Source organism: Kogia breviceps, chromosome 8 (genome assembly GCF_026419965.1).
Source record: "Kogia breviceps isolate mKogBre1 chromosome 8, mKogBre1 haplotype 1, whole genome shotgun sequence".
Classification (NCBI taxonomy): domain Eukaryota; kingdom Metazoa; phylum Chordata; class Mammalia; order Artiodactyla; family Physeteridae; genus Kogia; species Kogia breviceps.
The window spans coordinates 82,012,141-82,030,240 of record NC_081317.1 but is presented as its reverse complement, the minus strand read 5'-3'; the positions used below and the strand labels follow the sequence as shown (position 1 = coordinate 82,030,240).

At 43.1% G+C, this 18,100-nt stretch overlaps 1 protein-coding gene and 1 pseudogene across 6 annotated transcripts in view; one reads left to right on the top strand and one right to left on the bottom strand.

The window, feature by feature from the left end:
- Nucleotides 1-18,100, top strand: part of PRUNE2 (prune homolog 2 with BCH domain) — a 387,249-nt gene that overhangs the window by 124,321 nt on the left and 244,828 nt on the right. The window lies entirely within an intron of this gene.
- LOC136794655 (small ribosomal subunit protein eS4, X isoform-like) lies at nucleotides 4,672-5,455 on the bottom strand (annotated as a pseudogene).

Here is an 18,100-nt window from a genome sequence, read left to right as displayed (position 1 = left end):
AGCCAATCTACTGACACTGGGTTGCGGTAAAGGAAAATGCAGCATTTATTGCAAGTGCCAAGCAAGAAGTCCAAGTAGTTAGTGCTCAGAACGCCTGAACTCCCCAGTGGCTTTTAGGGAAAGGTTTTAAAAGACAGGGTGAGGGAGAGGGGTTGTGGGGTACGTGATCAACTCATGAACATTCTTTTGATTGGGTGGTGGTGAGGTGATTGGGAGTCAGCATCATCAACCTCTGGGGTCTATGTGCCTGTGGGCAGCATACAGTTAACTTCTTCCACCTGCTGGCAGTTTCATTACCTGCAAAGAGCTCAAAGGATATGGCTCAGTATATTATCTATAACCCTTGAAGAGGAACTAAAAGTCCCTGACTTTGTTTAATAGCTAAACTATGATTATTTTGTCTTGCTTGACTGTTCTCCTTTTTTTCTGCATTTTCTCACTTCTCTGATTAAATTGACTCTTTGGAACTCAGGGAAGGCCTAGGAGGCTAAAGTTTTTTTACAGACAGGAGAAAGGTGGAGGACAAGGTGGGGGAGGAGTCTGTTCCAGGAAGGCCCCGTAGGGTCCTGCTCCGTTACATTAACATAACCTTGTCATCATTGGAGTTAGCTAATTTCAAGAGACCAAAGGAATTTTAAATTGTAAAATGAAACTGCTATTAGCCAATAATAGCATCTCCAATAATCACAACTTTGGAGAAATTGTTTGTATGCCCTTTCTTCCGACTAGGAGCATCTATTATTCATCTGTCATTGTGAGGAGAGAAACTCTGCTATTCTAGGCCAGGCCCTTGGGTTGAGCAGAAATCTTTGAAGGAGAAGGGATGTTTTTCATTTTTAATCAGGTAGTTTGGAGCTTATTTCTATTGAAATTGAGAGAGTGGTCTCTTAATTCTCTTTTTCACTCCAGTTCTGCTGGTCCTTAAACTGATACAGATTCACTTACTTAATCTCATCTGGCTTTTCCTTAAATCTTCCCTTCCGATACCCACCCTTCATTCCTGAGAGTATGTGGCATTTATCAGAAACGGCAAAAGTAAACCTCAAGTGTGGCCTTGGATCACCACCTCCTGGAGCTCAAATGCTTCTCAAGGGGGCCTGCCTTCTGCATGGTTAGAACAGGCTTGGGTGCCTGGAGCTTCTCTATAAAACACCTTACCTGGAGTTGGAGGACAGCAAGGGAAATAGTCACTCCTCCCAAGCACAGTCTCCAGAAATGGTGCCTTCTTGACAAATAGGGAACTGATCCAATTATTCTTAAAACAACCAAGACAGTAGGATAAACACCAGGAGAATAAGACACACACACCCCCAGCCAAGGCTGTAGAGATGGTAATCAAAGGATGATGCTTGTTATCTGGGTTCCCTTCCCCATTCGAGAACCCAGCTATGTTTCTGATCTGGATACTCACTGCTAGAACTAGAAATGAGTGGAAACACGTTTTCTTTCTCTCCTGCCAGTGCCCACCCAGCTTCCTTTTCCACTTGCTCATTTCTAGCTGGAATAGGGACAGAGATCAAATCCTATAGTTCCAGGTCCATCCTTAAATTTTAGCCATGCTTTCTATTTTTAGTTACGCCATTTCCATAGTGATGTCTTAGTCATTCTTAGTTATACTCTTTCTGTGGTAAGAGAAATTGAAGACGGGTTAGGGAATGAGGGCTCCCAGCCCTAGACTGTGATTTGGGAAATGTCCTCCAATTTCATAGCGTTCAGCTCCAAAAAGTATTCAGGCCAAGAGAGCCTCATGATGTCAGTAAATGGTCCAAGTTCCCATGAACTTTGGAGGAAAGAAAAAAAAGTAAATAAGGAATCAGACCCCTGGAACTCTGGCTGGCAGGAAGCCAGAGGCTGCCAAGCCTCTCCCATTGCCAGATCCCACCAGCTGATGCAATACAAGCAGCTGCTCAGGGGTGGGGCGTCACTGCAGCCCACATGCCCTCAGAGGTGGGTCATGAGCCGGCACTGGGCATTTGTGTGGTGGGAGTGTCAGCTGCCAACAGAAGGATACAGGGCACATCAATATCCCAGGAATGCTGTGGGGAGAGGGTCACCGTCACTGCTAGAGTCTGGGGAATGCATCTGCCACTTGAGCAGTGACAGCTGCAGACGAAGGGCTCATTTCTGCAATGGAAATTGGTCCATATGTGGACTTCCATAGAAGAAAAATTCTGGGTGACCCTACATGTCATCTTATACTCTGTGGTATGTAGCATAGGGACAAAGAAGCATATTCAAAACTAAATGAACAACCACATTAGAGTTGATAGAGGAGATGGGTTTTCAAAAAAGTAAGAAAAACACTGCAGCATGTCTGCAGAGGAATCATTTGATTGGAAATTGAGAAATACATCCTTCCCGATTTCCTTTATAGGAACAAGGTCATGTGTATCAATAAAAAGCGTCTTTAGGACTTCCCTGGTGGTGCAGTGGTTGAGAGTCCGCCTGCCGATGCAGGGGACGCAGGTTCGTGCCCCGGTCCAGGAGGATCCCACATGCTGTGGAGCGGCTGGGCCCGTGAGCCATGGCCGCTGAGCATGTGCGTCCGGAGCCTGTGTTCCGCAACGGGAGAGGCCACAACAGTGAGAAGCCCGCGTAATGCAAAAAAAAAAAAAGTCTTTAAAATGAATGTTTCATATCTTTTAAAGGGCCACGGTGGTAAGGACTAGTAATGATGGAGATGCTGGGGGAGGAGTTTCATTTGGAAAGCTGAGCTCGTGTTCTGATCACAGACCACAGGATCAGCTCCCTCCCCATCATAACCGAGGGCTGGTGCACTTGAAACCGTGCCTCTTGCCAGAGCATTCCCAAGCAAGAAACTCAGGAATCCAAAGTGTTTCTGTGAATGTGGTTCCACCGTCTTAGGGGCTGATTAGAAAAGGGCCCTTGATTGCTTTAGTCTTAGAGTCAGCTCCATTTCTCACTGCCTGAGCTTTCAGACCGAGAGCTGTGGTTTATCCCAGCCCCTGGGCCTGCAGAGAAGAACCAGGCTTTTTCAGTGTAAATCTCAGAGGGGACTGATCTTCCTCAAAGATAAACAATTGGTCACTGCTGTTCAGACAGCACCTTGGGTCTGGGAAGATGCGATCAGGTGAGCAAGGATGCCCTTTAATCAGAAATTTGAGGAATATTTTATGTTAACTACGTAAAAAGGTGACAGTTTTGGTATCACTTGCTTATTTCTTTGTAGCATTTATTTGGGCAGATATTAACAATGTTTTAGGTTTGGTGTATCAGTCTGGGGAGCTCTTGTAAGCAATAGTGGTTTGATGATGGACGTCTCACTCTACCTTTACATCTACTCCTCCCTGGGGTACTAGGTAAGCAGACAAGGGTGAGGGATGAATACCTGGGTCTGAATGAAGGCTGCAAAAGAGGAAAGAACATCTGGGACCAGAGAGGTAAAGTGCACGGTGTTGCCTTGGTCATTGATTCTTTTTGAACCCTGAGGTTTATATTGGAGAGTCATAGAGTTTGGAGTCTTCTTTGAAAAGAAACTGGGGAGGGACAGGGCTGATATATTCAGGAGGCAGCATTCACATGGACTTTGATATGACTGGCACCCTCTGGGTTTGTGCTGTATGCAACCTGCACAATCATACGTGGCTGCCTGCCACGGGTCCCAGAGTAGCCTACTCAGAATCTCTGGCAGTGTTCCAAATCTGTTCCTATCTGAGCTCTGTGACTTTGGGCTTTGGTTTCCAGGGAAAGGTAATCTTTCTTCTTAAGAGCTCTTGGGAGGCTAATTGGGCACTAGATTGCCCTGCAAAATCAGAGCCACAAAGGTTGGGTTAGAAAAACTAAGCTGATAATACAGCCTTGGGTTTTTATCTGAAAAATGAGATAATGATACCTACTTTGCAGGTTTGTCATAAAGCCAAAATAATGTACCTACAGCCCTCAGCACAGAACCTGGAACAATGCTGCTTCTCTCCATTTGCCCCCGAGCTGGTCCTTTCCTGCAGTTCCTTATCTCAGTGAACGGCATTATTATTCATCCAGTTTCTCCAACTGGGAACTTTCTTTTCCTCCATCCCTTGCCTACCCACCATATCCCAGACATCACTAAGTCATCCAGATGACTGCAATGGCCATCTAACAAGTTGGTCTCCTGCAAACCACTCTCCCACTGCTACCAGGGAGATCATTGTGAAAGCATCTTTCACATCTGTCCCATCATTCCCTTAACGCCTTATTATCACTTTCCATTGCTCTTTGGAGAACCAACAACACTCTTGACCTGACTCTGGGATCTGACCCATCTGCTGTCCAGCTTCTGCTGGATTCTCCTCCTACCTCCCTGAGCTTGAATAACTCCTACCTCTTCTGATCAGGTTAAGAAGAAGGGAAGCCTTTTGCTGAATGACCCCTGCCACCCAGCCTCCCCAATTCATGAGTCTAAGTCAGGTTTTGGGTTGATGTTTTTAGGTCATTTACCTCAGCTTGTTATTATATCTCTATTGGGCATGTTTGTTTGATTCATGAGAGTAGGGACCAGGATCTCTGTATGGGTTTGCTCATCACTGTATCTCCAGAACCTGGTGCAGTGCCTGAAGCTCAGTAAGTAGTTTTTGTTTGTTTGTTTTTGAGGTATTTTTTTGCCATTATTCATGACACATTATCTTTAATTAAGTACAAAGACCCTTCCAATCTTGTCACCTAGCGGTCATTTCACTGACTGCCCTGTTTGGCTGCCAGTCTCTTGTCTCTTTCTTTAGCAATGGTAAGGCAGAGATCTTTTTCTCAGAGAAAAGAAATCCATGGTTTGTTGCCTTTGCAGTAACAAAAATGTTGGAGAGTGGGGAGGCACAGATGTTGCCGTTGGCATCTTCCACATGAACCACATCAAGAGAACCTGGTTTCCTCTTTCTGCTGGCGATCACACCAATTCTTCCCAAGGTAGCGCCTCTGCTTACCATATACAGGTTACCAGTGTCAGACTTGTTGAAATCAGTCATCTTGCCAGATTCCAGATCAGTCTAAATGGTGTGGTTCACTTTGAAGGGGATAGGATGATGGATGGTGCGAGCATCGTGGACCACTAGATGAGGGATTTCTTTTGTGCCCACAAAGATCTTTCTTACTCTGTACAAGTTGTACTTGGCTCCTCCGGTATAATACGATGAACAACAAAGTAACCCTTGTATCACAGATCAGATAGAAATTCTCCCCAGTCTTGCCAATGCTGCTGACCTCCTTGAAGCCAGTAGATGAGGTCTATCAATTGGGACCTTGCCATCAATCTTAAGGAACTGCTGAATGCAGATCTTCTTTACTTCATTTCCTGTCAGGGAATACTTAAGTCTGTTCCTTAGAAAAAGATGAGGGGGAGATACTCTTTCAGCTTGTGGGGATCAGCTGATGGATGAGGAGCAAACATACTGGTCAGTTTACTCAGCATTCAATGCTTTGGAGCTGCTACGTGTTTCAGGGGCTTCTTGAGACCATGAGCCATGACTGTGCTAAGCACAAAAAGAACACAGTGTTTTTAGAATGAATGAAGCCATAAGGCAAGAGGCTTGCACAAAGCATGAGACATTGTAGTGGCTTAGTAAAATGAATAAGTGGACGAACAGGTGCAGACTCCTAGAGATCTGAATCTGAAGAGGGGATGGCGACAGTATAAGGGAATTCTGGTTGGTTTACTAGAAGGAGGTGAGAAACAGTAAGGTCAAGGAGTGCCGTACAGCCCTTTTGTATATGGTACACACTTCATACAAAATGTTACTGTAAAATAATGAGGCTAGTTTTTATGCATGCTTGCTTGGAATCTGTAAATATTGGTGGAATTAAAGCATGAATGGATTGGAGAGAGGCAGGGGAGGGAGTGGGGCACTCTGCAAAACCACACTGGGCAGATCAGCAGACAGAGTGGAACTCTTAGAGCCTTAGATCCTCTGTTGTGTGGTCCAAAGGGGAAAAATTAGACTCCCCCAATCCCAGCCATTACACCAAGCTTGCCCAGCTTGTTCTGCTGCTCCTGGGCCAGTATTAATGTCATGAGAGAGATTGGCAGAGAAGATTTTCAGTCCTTGAGAGGAAAGTTGAAGGCCTTCCAGACTGGCCTCATCTGTCAAATGAGAACAATAATATATTAGGGCTGTTGCAGGTGTGTATGTACTAAGGTAAGAATATGTCCTCCACCCACAGTAATAAAAACATGAATAGGACCACGGTGGACAAGAGAGCCAGGAAGCCTTATTTACATTTTATAGAAACAGGGATGATTTTTAGCTCCCTTTAGTTCGAATTTGTTGATTATCTGTCTTAGCTCTAAGAAATAGATTTTTCCACTTAATACCCAAAATAGCCTTGTGAGGTAGCTATTATTTCCCTTTGCAGTTGAGGAAACTGAGGTTCAGTGGGGCAAGAAGTTTGACCAAGATTTCACAGCCAGGAAAGAACAGAGCCAGACTTTGCTCCCAGATCACCTGACTCCCATTCCAGGACCCTCTGCCACATTCGTGTCTTCCCACCAGATATCCTGGAACATGTAATTCTCTTTAAATAAAACGTGAGCAACTCGGCAGGTTTATAGGAGGGCTGGGTAGTGAGTTCACTTTGACCCAAGAGAGGTTCATTTCTTTGTTTTTGACTGTTTTATGTTAAAAAAAACCCTTGGATAACTGAGTAATCAATCACTATTACTGAGAACCTGCTATGAGAAAAATATGGTGCTGGGCTGTCTATGATTTGGTTGAATAAATTGGGAGACTGTTTCACTGTCTACCTAGGTGAAAGAAAAATAAAACACTGATAAACTATTTGGAAGATAGAGTCTGTGACTAGTTTTAGAGTGACTGAAATATTGTGGCTATTTAGTGAAATTTTAATAATGAGAACGGCTTTTTTAAAAAAAAAGTTAGAAGTTGTTCCTTATTTGCCATCAAGGTTGTGAGTACAGCTTTTGGTTTTCCAGCTTCCTTCATTGTTTTTTCTTTGTTTTCAACAAATGACAGAGTTTTTAATGACCTACAGTAAGCTTTCTTCTGCTCTTGTTTAGATTTCTTACATTAAAAACTGATGCGTGAAAACATGTGCAAACATTATTTCGATTTAGAAACTTATTTAGATTTAGTAGTATTATGTATAAATTAAGTAGTAATTAATACAGTGAAATTCTCAAAATGCATTTTTTAGCTGAAACCTTTTCTCTGTAATTTTATCATTACCATTTTCTTTATGAATAGTGTACAATTAAATGTGAGCTCCAGTTCAAATCCCAAATTCTGAATATAGTCTATAAAGTATTCTTTGTAACTCACTATTAACAACAATTTCCATGTGGTTACCTAACACATTCATATACATTATCTTCTTTTCATTGAAGTAGAGCTGATTTACAATGTTGCATTAGTTTCAGGTGTACAGCACAGTGATTCAGTTATATATAGTCTTCTTCAGATTCTCTTCTCTTATACGTTATTACAAAATACTAAGTATAGTTTCCTGTGCTATACAGTAGGTCCTTAGTGGATATCTATTTTATATATAGTAGTGTGGATATATTAATCCTAATTTATCTCTCCCCTCCTTTTCCCTTTGGTAACCATAAGTTTGTTTCCTATGTCCGTGGATCTATTTCTGTTTTGTAAGTAGGTTTATTTGTATCTTTTTCCTTCATTGTTGTTACTCTCTTACTGGGGACAGAAGAATTGTTTGAGTGAGTGAGTGATTGTATGTTGGGTGAACTCAGCCCGGGTGACACAGCTGGCCAGAAGAGCTGGGATTAGGACTCAAGTTCTCCGCTGTACAGAGCTTTGCTTTTGCTCTCGAGTCTGCCAGCTTAGCAGTGCCTCAGAAAACTGCTGGTTATACTTGGAGACACTTATAGGGGTGAAGGAACAGAGGGAGAAAGGAAAGAAGGAAGGTGGAGGTGGAATTGGAAGGGAAATAGGAGATAAGTGAAGAATAACAGGATTCAGGGGGAGGCAAGTTTGAAAAGTGGTGAGACAGAGAAGGAAATCCTTCCAAAAGCTCAGAATGGAATGATTTGCAAGAGCAAATGTGTCTGGAGTTCACTTTATTTGGCCACATCAGCCAACCCAAGGTCTCCAGAAACCTGAAAATTACACAAAGGCAGCTTTCCTTCAGACACCTGCAATTGAGTATTAAGAACATATCTTTATAATTGGTTCTTTTCTCACAGGGAGATCCCCAGACTCTCTTTCTGAGCCCATTGGTATGATGATACCTGTAAGTCATTTGAAGAATGCTGGGAAAGTAGCAAAGACTCACAAATGTTAGTGCTCATCATCATCCTCATTACTTAATTTGCACTTTGACAGAATACCCACGAGCTCGGTTTCTCAGAGCAGGGTGGTGGGAGAAATGGTTGCCAGAGGCTGTAATTGCTTACAACTTGCAATAGGGGAACTGCACAAACAAAACCAAAATCAAACAAACCTTTAAGAAATGGGCCCAGTTAAGAATCCACCTGCCAATGCAAGGGACATGGGTTCGAGCCCTGGCCCGGGAAGGTCCCACATTCCGCGGAGCGACTAAGCCCGTGCGCCACAACAACCGAGCCTGCGCTCTAGAGCCCGCGAGCCACAACTACTGAGCCCACGTGCCACAACTACTGAAGCCCACGCCTAGAGCCTGTGCTCCACAACAAGAGAAGCCATGACAATGAGAAGCCTGCACACCGCAACGAACAGTAGCCCCCGCTCGCTGCAACTAGAGAAAGCCTGCATGCAGCAACAAAGACCCAACACAGCCAAAAATAAATAAATTTATTAAAAAAAAAAAAAGGAAATGGACCCTCGTTCTCAGCAAGTGTCATTCCATCTGATGTAGGGCAAATGGTCCTAAATACCTGCACAGCCTCTGAAGGCCATACATAACATCAGCGACAAAGTTCACAGTAATGACCCTGAATAATCAAGGAAGAAAAACTATTTAAGCTCGGTGTCTGTTTAAGAGAAGGTGGGGTATGTGAGCAATTAAAAAAAAAAATCCAACTCAGATAATTAACATAGAAAAAATAGAACACAAGTTATCACACGGAGGGTAAACTTCAGTTTTCTGGAAAAGTCCCTTGCATAGGTGACCTCGTTCTTAAGCGAAGCCAGATATGCGAAATGTCATGGTTTATAACAAGCAATCATGAGTCAGACGGAGAGTGATGGTGCTAAAAATGTGAGCCTGATGTGAGAAGGCATAAATAGGCCCATGGCACATACAAGATGGGACAAGCTGCGCTCTCCACTCCCACCCTGAGTTGAGAACTTAATCTAGTTCTGGACTTGGTAGAGAAGTTGCAGCAATGACCATGGCCTGTAAAATAACATCCCTAAGAACAGCTGGAGAGGGAATGGCAGCCTGCTGCTGGACTTTCAATTATTTGAAAGGTTTTTTTTTTTTTTTTTTTTCGCTATTGTTGTGGCCTCTCCCGTTGCGGAGCACAGGCTCCGGACTCACAGGTTCAGCGGCCATGGCTCACGGGCCCAGCCGCTCCGCGGCATGTGGGATCCTCCCAGACCGGAGCACGATCCGGTGTCCCCTGCATTGGCAGGCGGACTCTCAACCACTGCGCCACCAGGGAAGCCCCTATTTGAAAGGTTTTAATGGAAGATTTCCCACTCGTAGGAACCATTTCTTTCTCTCAGTTGAACAAAATAGGACTTTAATGGCTTTGTTTTACTGTATAGTACAGGGAACTATAAGGGAAAAGAATCTGAAAAAAAATATATATATGTATGTATAACTGAATCACTGCTGTACACCTGAAGCTACACAACATTGTAAATCAACTATACTTCAATAAAAATTTAAAAAAAGAATAAGTGGCTTATTTTTAAAGAGACCCAACAATTCAATTATGTCCTTTTTTTTTTTTTTTGCTGTGAAAAATTATCTATGAATTAATTGAAGGGTGCAAGAGAGAGCTGTGCATGTTTCCCTCTTGCTCTCCAGGATAGAAGAGAAGTAAGGGCTGGCGCAGAAGCTCATCCTGATGTAGGAGCGTTTTGCTAATCTTTGCACTCTTCATACACGTTTTCTCTAGCAAGTGGCCTGTGTTGCTGGCCAGACTAGCACCTGGCCCTGGGAGGACAGAAGTGTCCTGACAGGTGGATAGATTAGCTGCTCCCCTGCAACTGGTATGTCTGCGAGGACACGTGCCTGGCTTCTTTCCTGGGAAGACAGTGTCCCTGAGTCCCTCTGCAGCGAGGCAGGGGGCAAGTCACTCTCTGGCCTCCATCCTCTGCTTTCTTAACACTTTCATCTCCCCCTGCCCTTAGCAGCCTGATTTTGTTTGTATGCAGCATCTTCTGGCTGAAACACCACGTAGAATTCTCTCACCCTTTGGCAGCTACCATATAAACAGACTCCCAAAGCCACTGACTTTTGGAGGCCTGGATTCTTTCAAAGAAAGGTGAGCAGCGTTTTAACCAATCCATGTGGATTAATACAAACCTGAGTTTCAATTCAGGGTTTGTTTTATATTTTGTGTGTTTATCAAGATCATTGGGAGAACTGTTTTTTTTTTTTTTTCTTTTTAGATTGTAGGCAAATTGAAAACATGGTCTTAGGACATGTACATAGGTCATAGAGAAAGATAAACAAGAGGGAGAATTTTATTCTGTAGTTGAATAGTTCTTCTATTCTTTATTTGTGAATTTGCTTTGTAAGACCCTAACATAAAGCCATGCACAAAGCAAAGCAACCTCATTGGTGTGGAACTGGTCATGAGCTCGCCACTTGGCTGATTCCCCCTGGCCCGTGGCCTGAAGCACCATCACTCTTGACTCCAGTCTCCAAAAAAGTCCAGACATAAACTCACTGTGGTGGATGCAGATCAAAATACCATTCAAGAACTGGCTTTTAAAACATTTTGAAAAATTCATTAGCTCTCCAAAGCGTTATGTCACTCTGAGCCCTATGAGGCGGAAAAATGTATGTCTCACACCTATAGAATTATTTCATGCTAAAATAGCCTTCTGACCAAGTATGACATTGCTGTAAAAATCAGTTCTCACACACAGAGTTTCATAGGCTGGCATTTACAAAGTCTGTTCTGATGACTCTCATAAACACTGAGTCATGCTTCTTACTACTGGCCTCTTTCTCAGACTTTTGCTCTCAGCAAGATTTATATACAGCCACCCTGATTGCTGTGTTACACTGGACACACCCTGGCCTGTCACTTCTGGGAGTGCTGTGGAAATAGGCATTGGGATTCCACATGTTTAAACACAGCGTTCTATAGTCATAGTCTTTTGTTAGCGATTTCTTGCTTTGAAACTGTTAGTTATTTTAATCACAGATCTTTACATCTGAAACTATTATAGAAGGCTAGATCTTTAACATTGAAACAGGTGACTTTAGACTATTTTAACCTCCTAGTATTATGTTTTAGGCTTCATTTATTTATAAAATAAGAAACATTAAAGCAAATTTGGGAAATAGAGGAAAACTGAAAATGAACTGTAAACAATAGAAAAAAAGCCTAAAAATTAACCACTTTCATTGAAGCATGACTGTTGGCAATATTATGGCAAAGTAGTTTTCCTAGTTTTTTACTGTGGGTAGGATTAGAGTAGGATATTCATACATTTTGGTACCCTGATTTTTATTTTACTTAACATAATTTATTAAATATTTCCCTATGTTATTGCATAGCGTTCTGAATCAACATCTTCAATAATAGCGTGCATTTTTATAAAGAAGATGGACTGTGGTTAAACATTTTGATTGTCCCTCTTTCTTTGCTGTTGGTAATTACAAATATCTTTGTACCTAAAACATTTTGTCCTGTTTAGGATTAGGTCCTTAAAATAGCTTCTCAAATATGTAATTACTGGAGCAAAAGATACCAAGAGTCTCAAGTTTCTTGGTAAATCTTTCCAAATTGATTTCTGGATGAAATCCACCAAATTTCAAGATTCAGAGAGGCTCAGAAAGGTTAACTTGTCTCATAGAACGTTGTGACAGAGCCAAGCAAAAATGTCAGCTCTCTTGACACCTAGGTCTGTGCTCCTGACAAATTTGAGAGACTGTACAGTACTCTGCTAATTAAAAAAATATGAATTTGATCAAATAATCTGAAGCTGCCTTGCTACTAAATTAAGACAATCATAATACAATCTATGCCACACCAGTTACAAATGTTATTTGGGACTAAGAGGCAGAATCTGCCACTTTCTCTCTTTCTTTTCACTTCCTCTCTCAATTATTTTTTTAAAAAATTGAGCCTTATGGAGCAGTCAAGCTAGTTGCTGTTATACTTGGCATGGTAATTCAAGCCAAGTAGTATTGCACTTCATAATTGCCTCCACCTATGTGATCTCATTTGATCAACCATGGGGTAGGACACATGTTATTATATCTACATCACAGAGGAGAAGAAAAAGGCCAGAGAGGTGAAATCCAGCCTTGCCCAAGGACACACAGCTGGTAAGTGGCAGAGCTGGGCAGAGAGTCTGTGTCTTCTGAGTCCCATGCCTTTGCTTCCAATCTTATCTGTAGGAACAAAAATTGGGCTACGCTTTCAAAAGGTAGTTTGATGGTTTCAGTTGGAGTTTGGTTGCTTGGCTTTATCTCCATACGAGAAAATGACTGAGTAAAAGTATACAGCACTTGTCCAAGAGGAGAATATGCAACGATGAAACACATTCCTGCTGAAGCCGTGTTGCAGGAAACACGTAGGAAAGCAAGCCCACTGAGTTTGCAGTTTTGTGTGATGGCCTCTGACAAACAGTTTGCAAATGTGAGATTAACGGATGCATCATTGGTGGAAACATGTTGAGCTCTACAGGCTCTGGAGACCAAATGTCACCTGTGATGGGAAGGAGGCTCCTGAGAAGCAGGTCTCTGGAGGGCCTGTGGGCATCATCCTTCATACCTGTGATGGGACTACGGGTGCCTGGATGTCACTTACGTCAGCTTCGGCTGAGAGGTCTATGTAATGGGGGGAAGGGAATTTAATTGCCCATAACAGGAGCTCCTTCCCTCCTACAAAGGAGGTGTAATTCTGTCAAATTCTCTCTCTCTCTGTCTCCACCCACCTTACCACTATTTTTCCATTTGGATCACATTCATTAACTGGCCAAAAACCTAAATGCACCCCATATTGATGCAATAGGGAGTAATTTTATTTTAGTGCAATTTAATGTAAGTTTAAGCTGAATTCTTCTCTTTCCAAAGTCCCGCACTAAGAAACACATGTACCTCCAGACCAACAAACATTTCTTATGCCATGGCATGACAGAGGCCATGAGGTTGCTAAATTTAATACATACAAAGATGAAGATGCATCAGACACAGTAGGCCCTGGATAGAGGTCCTGGTTTGCCTGTATGTTTCTTAAGAGTTTAATTAATTCACACTGGTGAAAAAAGTGAAACATCCACACAGAATTGAAAGGAAATTTAGAGAGACAGAACTCAAGGTTAGTCTGGGCTTGAAATTCTGTCATTAATGAAATTTTCAGGTTTATAGGACACCAGTTTTCCTAAAAACGTTATATGATTTTTTAAAAGAGGAATCTATTGTCTAACAGGATGATTTGTATACAGTATGGTAATTCCTTTGCAGATATTGTGTTGGGAAGCTTTAATATATGCCGAGGGAACTATACTTGGGGTGATACTTTCTTATAAGTGTTGGGACGCAAGTGGAAAATCACTGACTCTCAGAGACTTAGCTGTGTAGTTAAATCATGCACATCTGCTAAACAATTAGTATGCTGTGGGGCAGGAGATGCTGCGAGTAAACGCTTGTGTGCCACAGTTTCTAGCGTCCAGCTCCTTTCTGAATACACTTCTGCTGTTTCAAAGACAGAGGGCAGAGAACAAGGAGGGCCAGCTAGGAACGTTCAAGTTAATCTAGTGTCTTGCCATGAACAGTATCCCTTGCTGGACCTTCTCTTTGCCCTCATTTCCTCAAAATATCTTTCTCCTGCTTCTTACCCCTGCCACTCACTCCTCAGCAAAACCTGCTCTTGGCCTTCAAGCAAGGGAACTGACATCTATCAGTATTTACTCTACAGCTAACATATGTTATTTCATTTGGCCTTCACAGCAATCCTCTGAGAAAGGTATCATTATGCTCAGTATACAGAGGGGGAAACTGAAGCTCAGGAGAGGTCAAGTGACTTGCTTCAGGGCACACAACTAATGAATGTTAGAGCTAAATTTCTAGTATGCTATACCTGAGTCATAACTTATATTTCCATTTTGACATATATCAGGCACATAATGCACTTACTTCAGGACGAGTGGTCATAATGTCAGCACTTACTAAACTCTCCTGTGCATGGGAGTCATCCAGGGATCCTGTTACAATGCAGATTCTGATTCAGTGCAGTTTGGGGGGGGACCTGGGATTCTGCCCTTCTCACAAGATCTCAGGTGATGCTGATGCCACCAGCGCGCCCCCGCCCCCGCCTCCAATTTCAGTAGCGAGGGCCCAGGGCATTGATACACGGGGAGGCAGGAGGCACCGTACATGGCCCCCTGAAAGGGTGTGTTAGAATCTGGTGGGGCTGTCCCCAACTGAAATGGAATGTTTCCCCAGAGGAGAGGCTGCCTCACTGCACTTTCCTTCTAGCAGGGGACTTGCTGCAGCCAACATAATGTTGAGGTCCAACTTTTTTTTTCCCCTCTTAAAACTATTCACAGTTCCTCCCACCATTTTGTCTCTCTCTTTTCTTGTCGTTCTTTTTTTTTTTTTTTTTTTTTCCCCCCGGTACGCGGGCCTCTCACTGTTGTGGCCTCTCCCGTTGCGGAGCACAGGCTCCGGATGCGCAGGCTCAGCGGCCATGGCTCACGGGCCCAGCCGCTCCGCGGCATGTGGGATCTTCCCAGACCGGGGCACGAACCAGTGTCCCCTGCATTGGCAGGCGGACTCTCAACCCCTGTGCCACCAGGGAAGCCCTCTTGTCGTTCTTTGATAACGTCTTTCAGGCAGTCCTTCAGCATCTGGATGCTCTTCTACTTTCTGTTTCCTTGTCCACTTCTCTGTTGTTAGCGGTGCACGTTTGTATGTGATGCTTTGTTATGGATGGTATTCCTTTATTATTTATGCCCTTTTGTTGATGGCTTTTGCTTTGTCATTCTGCTTCTCTGATGTGGTCTTTGTTCACACTCTATTTCCTGCAGCCCACTTTTCCCTTTCCCGTTCCTTTTCTCTTAACACAGAATTCTGTTTCTCTTAACACAGTGGGGAGCCCAGAATGGCTTTCAGAAACTCAGGTAGTTTGGGGATGATCAGCAGACATCTTCGAATTTTTAGGAATCATTTTATTTATTTATTTATTTATTTATTTATTTTTTTTGTGGTATGCGGGCCTCTCACTGTTGTGGCCTCTCCCGTTGCGGGGCACAGGCTCTGGATGCGCAGGCCCAGCGGCCATGGCTCACGGGCCCAGCCGCTCCGCGGCATGTGGGATCTTCCCGGACCGGGGCACGAACCCGTATCCCCTGCATTGGCAGGCGGATTCTCAACCACTGCGCCACCAGGGAAGCCCTAGGAATCATTTTAGATACTGCTTTGTATCAATCAGCTTTCACCAGGTTATGTTCTGATGGCAAAAGTCCTCAACGCTGGTGGCGTTCAACAGCTAAGGCGTATTTCTCACTCATGTTATAAGCTGCTGAGGGTCAGCTGTGACTACAAGTGCCTTCTTCATTCTAAAGGAGCAACAGTGTCCTGGGATAGGCTGCTTGCTCTTGGGGCAGAAGAAAAGTAAGGGAGCTGGTAGGGTTCAGCAATGGCCAAGCCCATTGGTAGTGGAACAGGAAGTACACTCTTCTGATAGGCAGGCACTGCAGTTACATGACATTGCACAGGGACATATTATTATCCTTCTATAAGACGGAAAGTGAATAAGTAGAAATAATATTGTAGTGTATTATGTGCTCTGAAGCTAGGATTCATCCTGTCAGGTGGACACTGGCTAGAACCACACTTCCATTCTAGTAATCGTCATATCAGTGGGTAGATATTCACCAGATAAATACTTTGGTTAAGAAACCTGAGATCCTTTGGCAGTGTTTTTGTTGTTGTTGTTGTTGTTGTTTGTTTTTTGGCCAAGACACATGGCTTGAGGGATTTTAGTTCCCCGAACAAGGATCAAACCCGTGCCCCCTGCAATGGAAGCGTGGGGTCCTAACCGCTGGACCGCCAGGGAATTCCCTGGCAGTGTTTAATATTATTATTCAGTGGAAACCTCCTCTCGCTATTTAGTCATCTCTTATGCTTTCAGATGAGACTTGGGTGGGGGTTATTCCATGGCCACATTTGGGATGACATTAGGCTGCATCTGTGTCCCAAATTAAAGATTTGGGGAAGCTGGGTTGACAACTTTAGATCACACAGAAGCCTTTTCGGAACAAGACTGCCTGGGAAAATCCTCTAAATTCTCTGTGCCTCAGCTTCTTCATATATAAATTGGGAATAATAATAGATCCCCCTTGTAGGGGAGCTTACAGATTGTCTTAGATAGTAGATGTAAAACTCTTAGAATTGCGTTTGATACATAAAAATGTTTAAGTGTTTGCTTTGATGATGATGACGACAATGATGATTTCTACCAGTTGGATATTTGACCCCCTGAAAAACATATTAGAGTTTCCAAAACCAATTTTAGAACTGATAGACAATCAGACTTATGTTTCCAAGTTTAAGATTTACTTATAAATAAACAAAATCAAAATTAACACAGGAAGTAAGGGCTTAAATTCTTGGCCTCTTGATAAGATTAACAGTAATTTCTCTTAGAGAAATTTATCTCTAGGTTGAGCGTTCATGCCCTTCAGTCATCGTAGGGAGTGAAAATTCTTTAAAATTTGTGCATAAAGTCCTTGTTTCATTGGGCGACCATGTGCATTTGGGGCTTGTGTAAGTGGGGACAGCTGAGTGGTTTGCTGGGAAACTCCAGACAAGAGCAGGAGGAGAGACATAGGACTTCTGTCTGGAAGTCAGTGGCTTGGACTGGTTTGGGGGGCAATGGGTGGAGACATGCAGGTTAGTGCTATGCGGGGTGCTTACTAGGGAACGTAATGCAGCTTCTGGCCTGGATGGCTGTTTTGGTCTCACATCCCATCAACTCAGCCTGAGCAGCCCCAGGTGAAAGGAAAAGACCAAGGGTCATAGAATCAGAATGTCAAGTTCAGCGACTTCTCCACTGTGTGAACTTGGGTACATTTCTTAACCTCTTTGGGCCTTGGTTTACTCATAATGTAATATTATTTAATATTTATCCAACCAGGACCATGTACAAGAGCATTATATATATTCTTTAAATATTTACGAAATAATTTCACTTTTACAATAACCCTATTTTGCAGGTACAGTTTTACCCATTTTGTACTTGGGGAAACTGAGGTAGACAGAGGCGAATAACTTGATTGAATTCACGCAGGTAGGAAGGGGTAGAGCCAGGTTTTGAGCACAAGCAGTCTAGCTTCCAAGGCTGCATTCACACCCGCATGCTTTGCTACTTCTTGGTACAGGCAGCATTTTAACTGAGGTTGCCGCTGTGAAGATTCAATCCATTCATGTCTTCCAAATCCTAGTCTACTGCCTGCCACGTAATAAGAGGTGCTCAATAAACATCGATGGTTATTTCCCTTCCCCTCCCCTCTTTCCCTTCCACTGTCCTGGGAGACCCCAGGGAACCAGGATTAGCAGTCCCTGGGAATAGGGTGGGAGATCTTCAGCCCTAATTTTCCCTGGGCAAGACCTCACATAAGTCTCAAATTTACCTTGTATTTTAAGGTCCTGCTTCTGTCCCATTTATCACATGAAGCTTTCTCCCACTGTTGCAGCCTTTATGACACCAAACTGGAAGACATGACACCATCTTGTAAAGCAAGCCCCAAATTAAAAAGAATGATGACACAGTTCCACGTTCTTCATAGTACATCATTACATCCCATTATGGAAATCCTTTATTCCAGTGACACGCAAATCATCTTTCATGTATTTTTAAATCTGCTTTGGTTGTCACCTATCTCTAAAAAGTTCTTAATTTTTTCACCTTTACTCTACATGGTATCAGAACCTTCTCTTGTGGTAAATAATCACTTAGGCAAAAGGTGTGGCACATACAGAGCAGCTGCCATGAAGATTTTAAATATGTGATAAGCCTCTT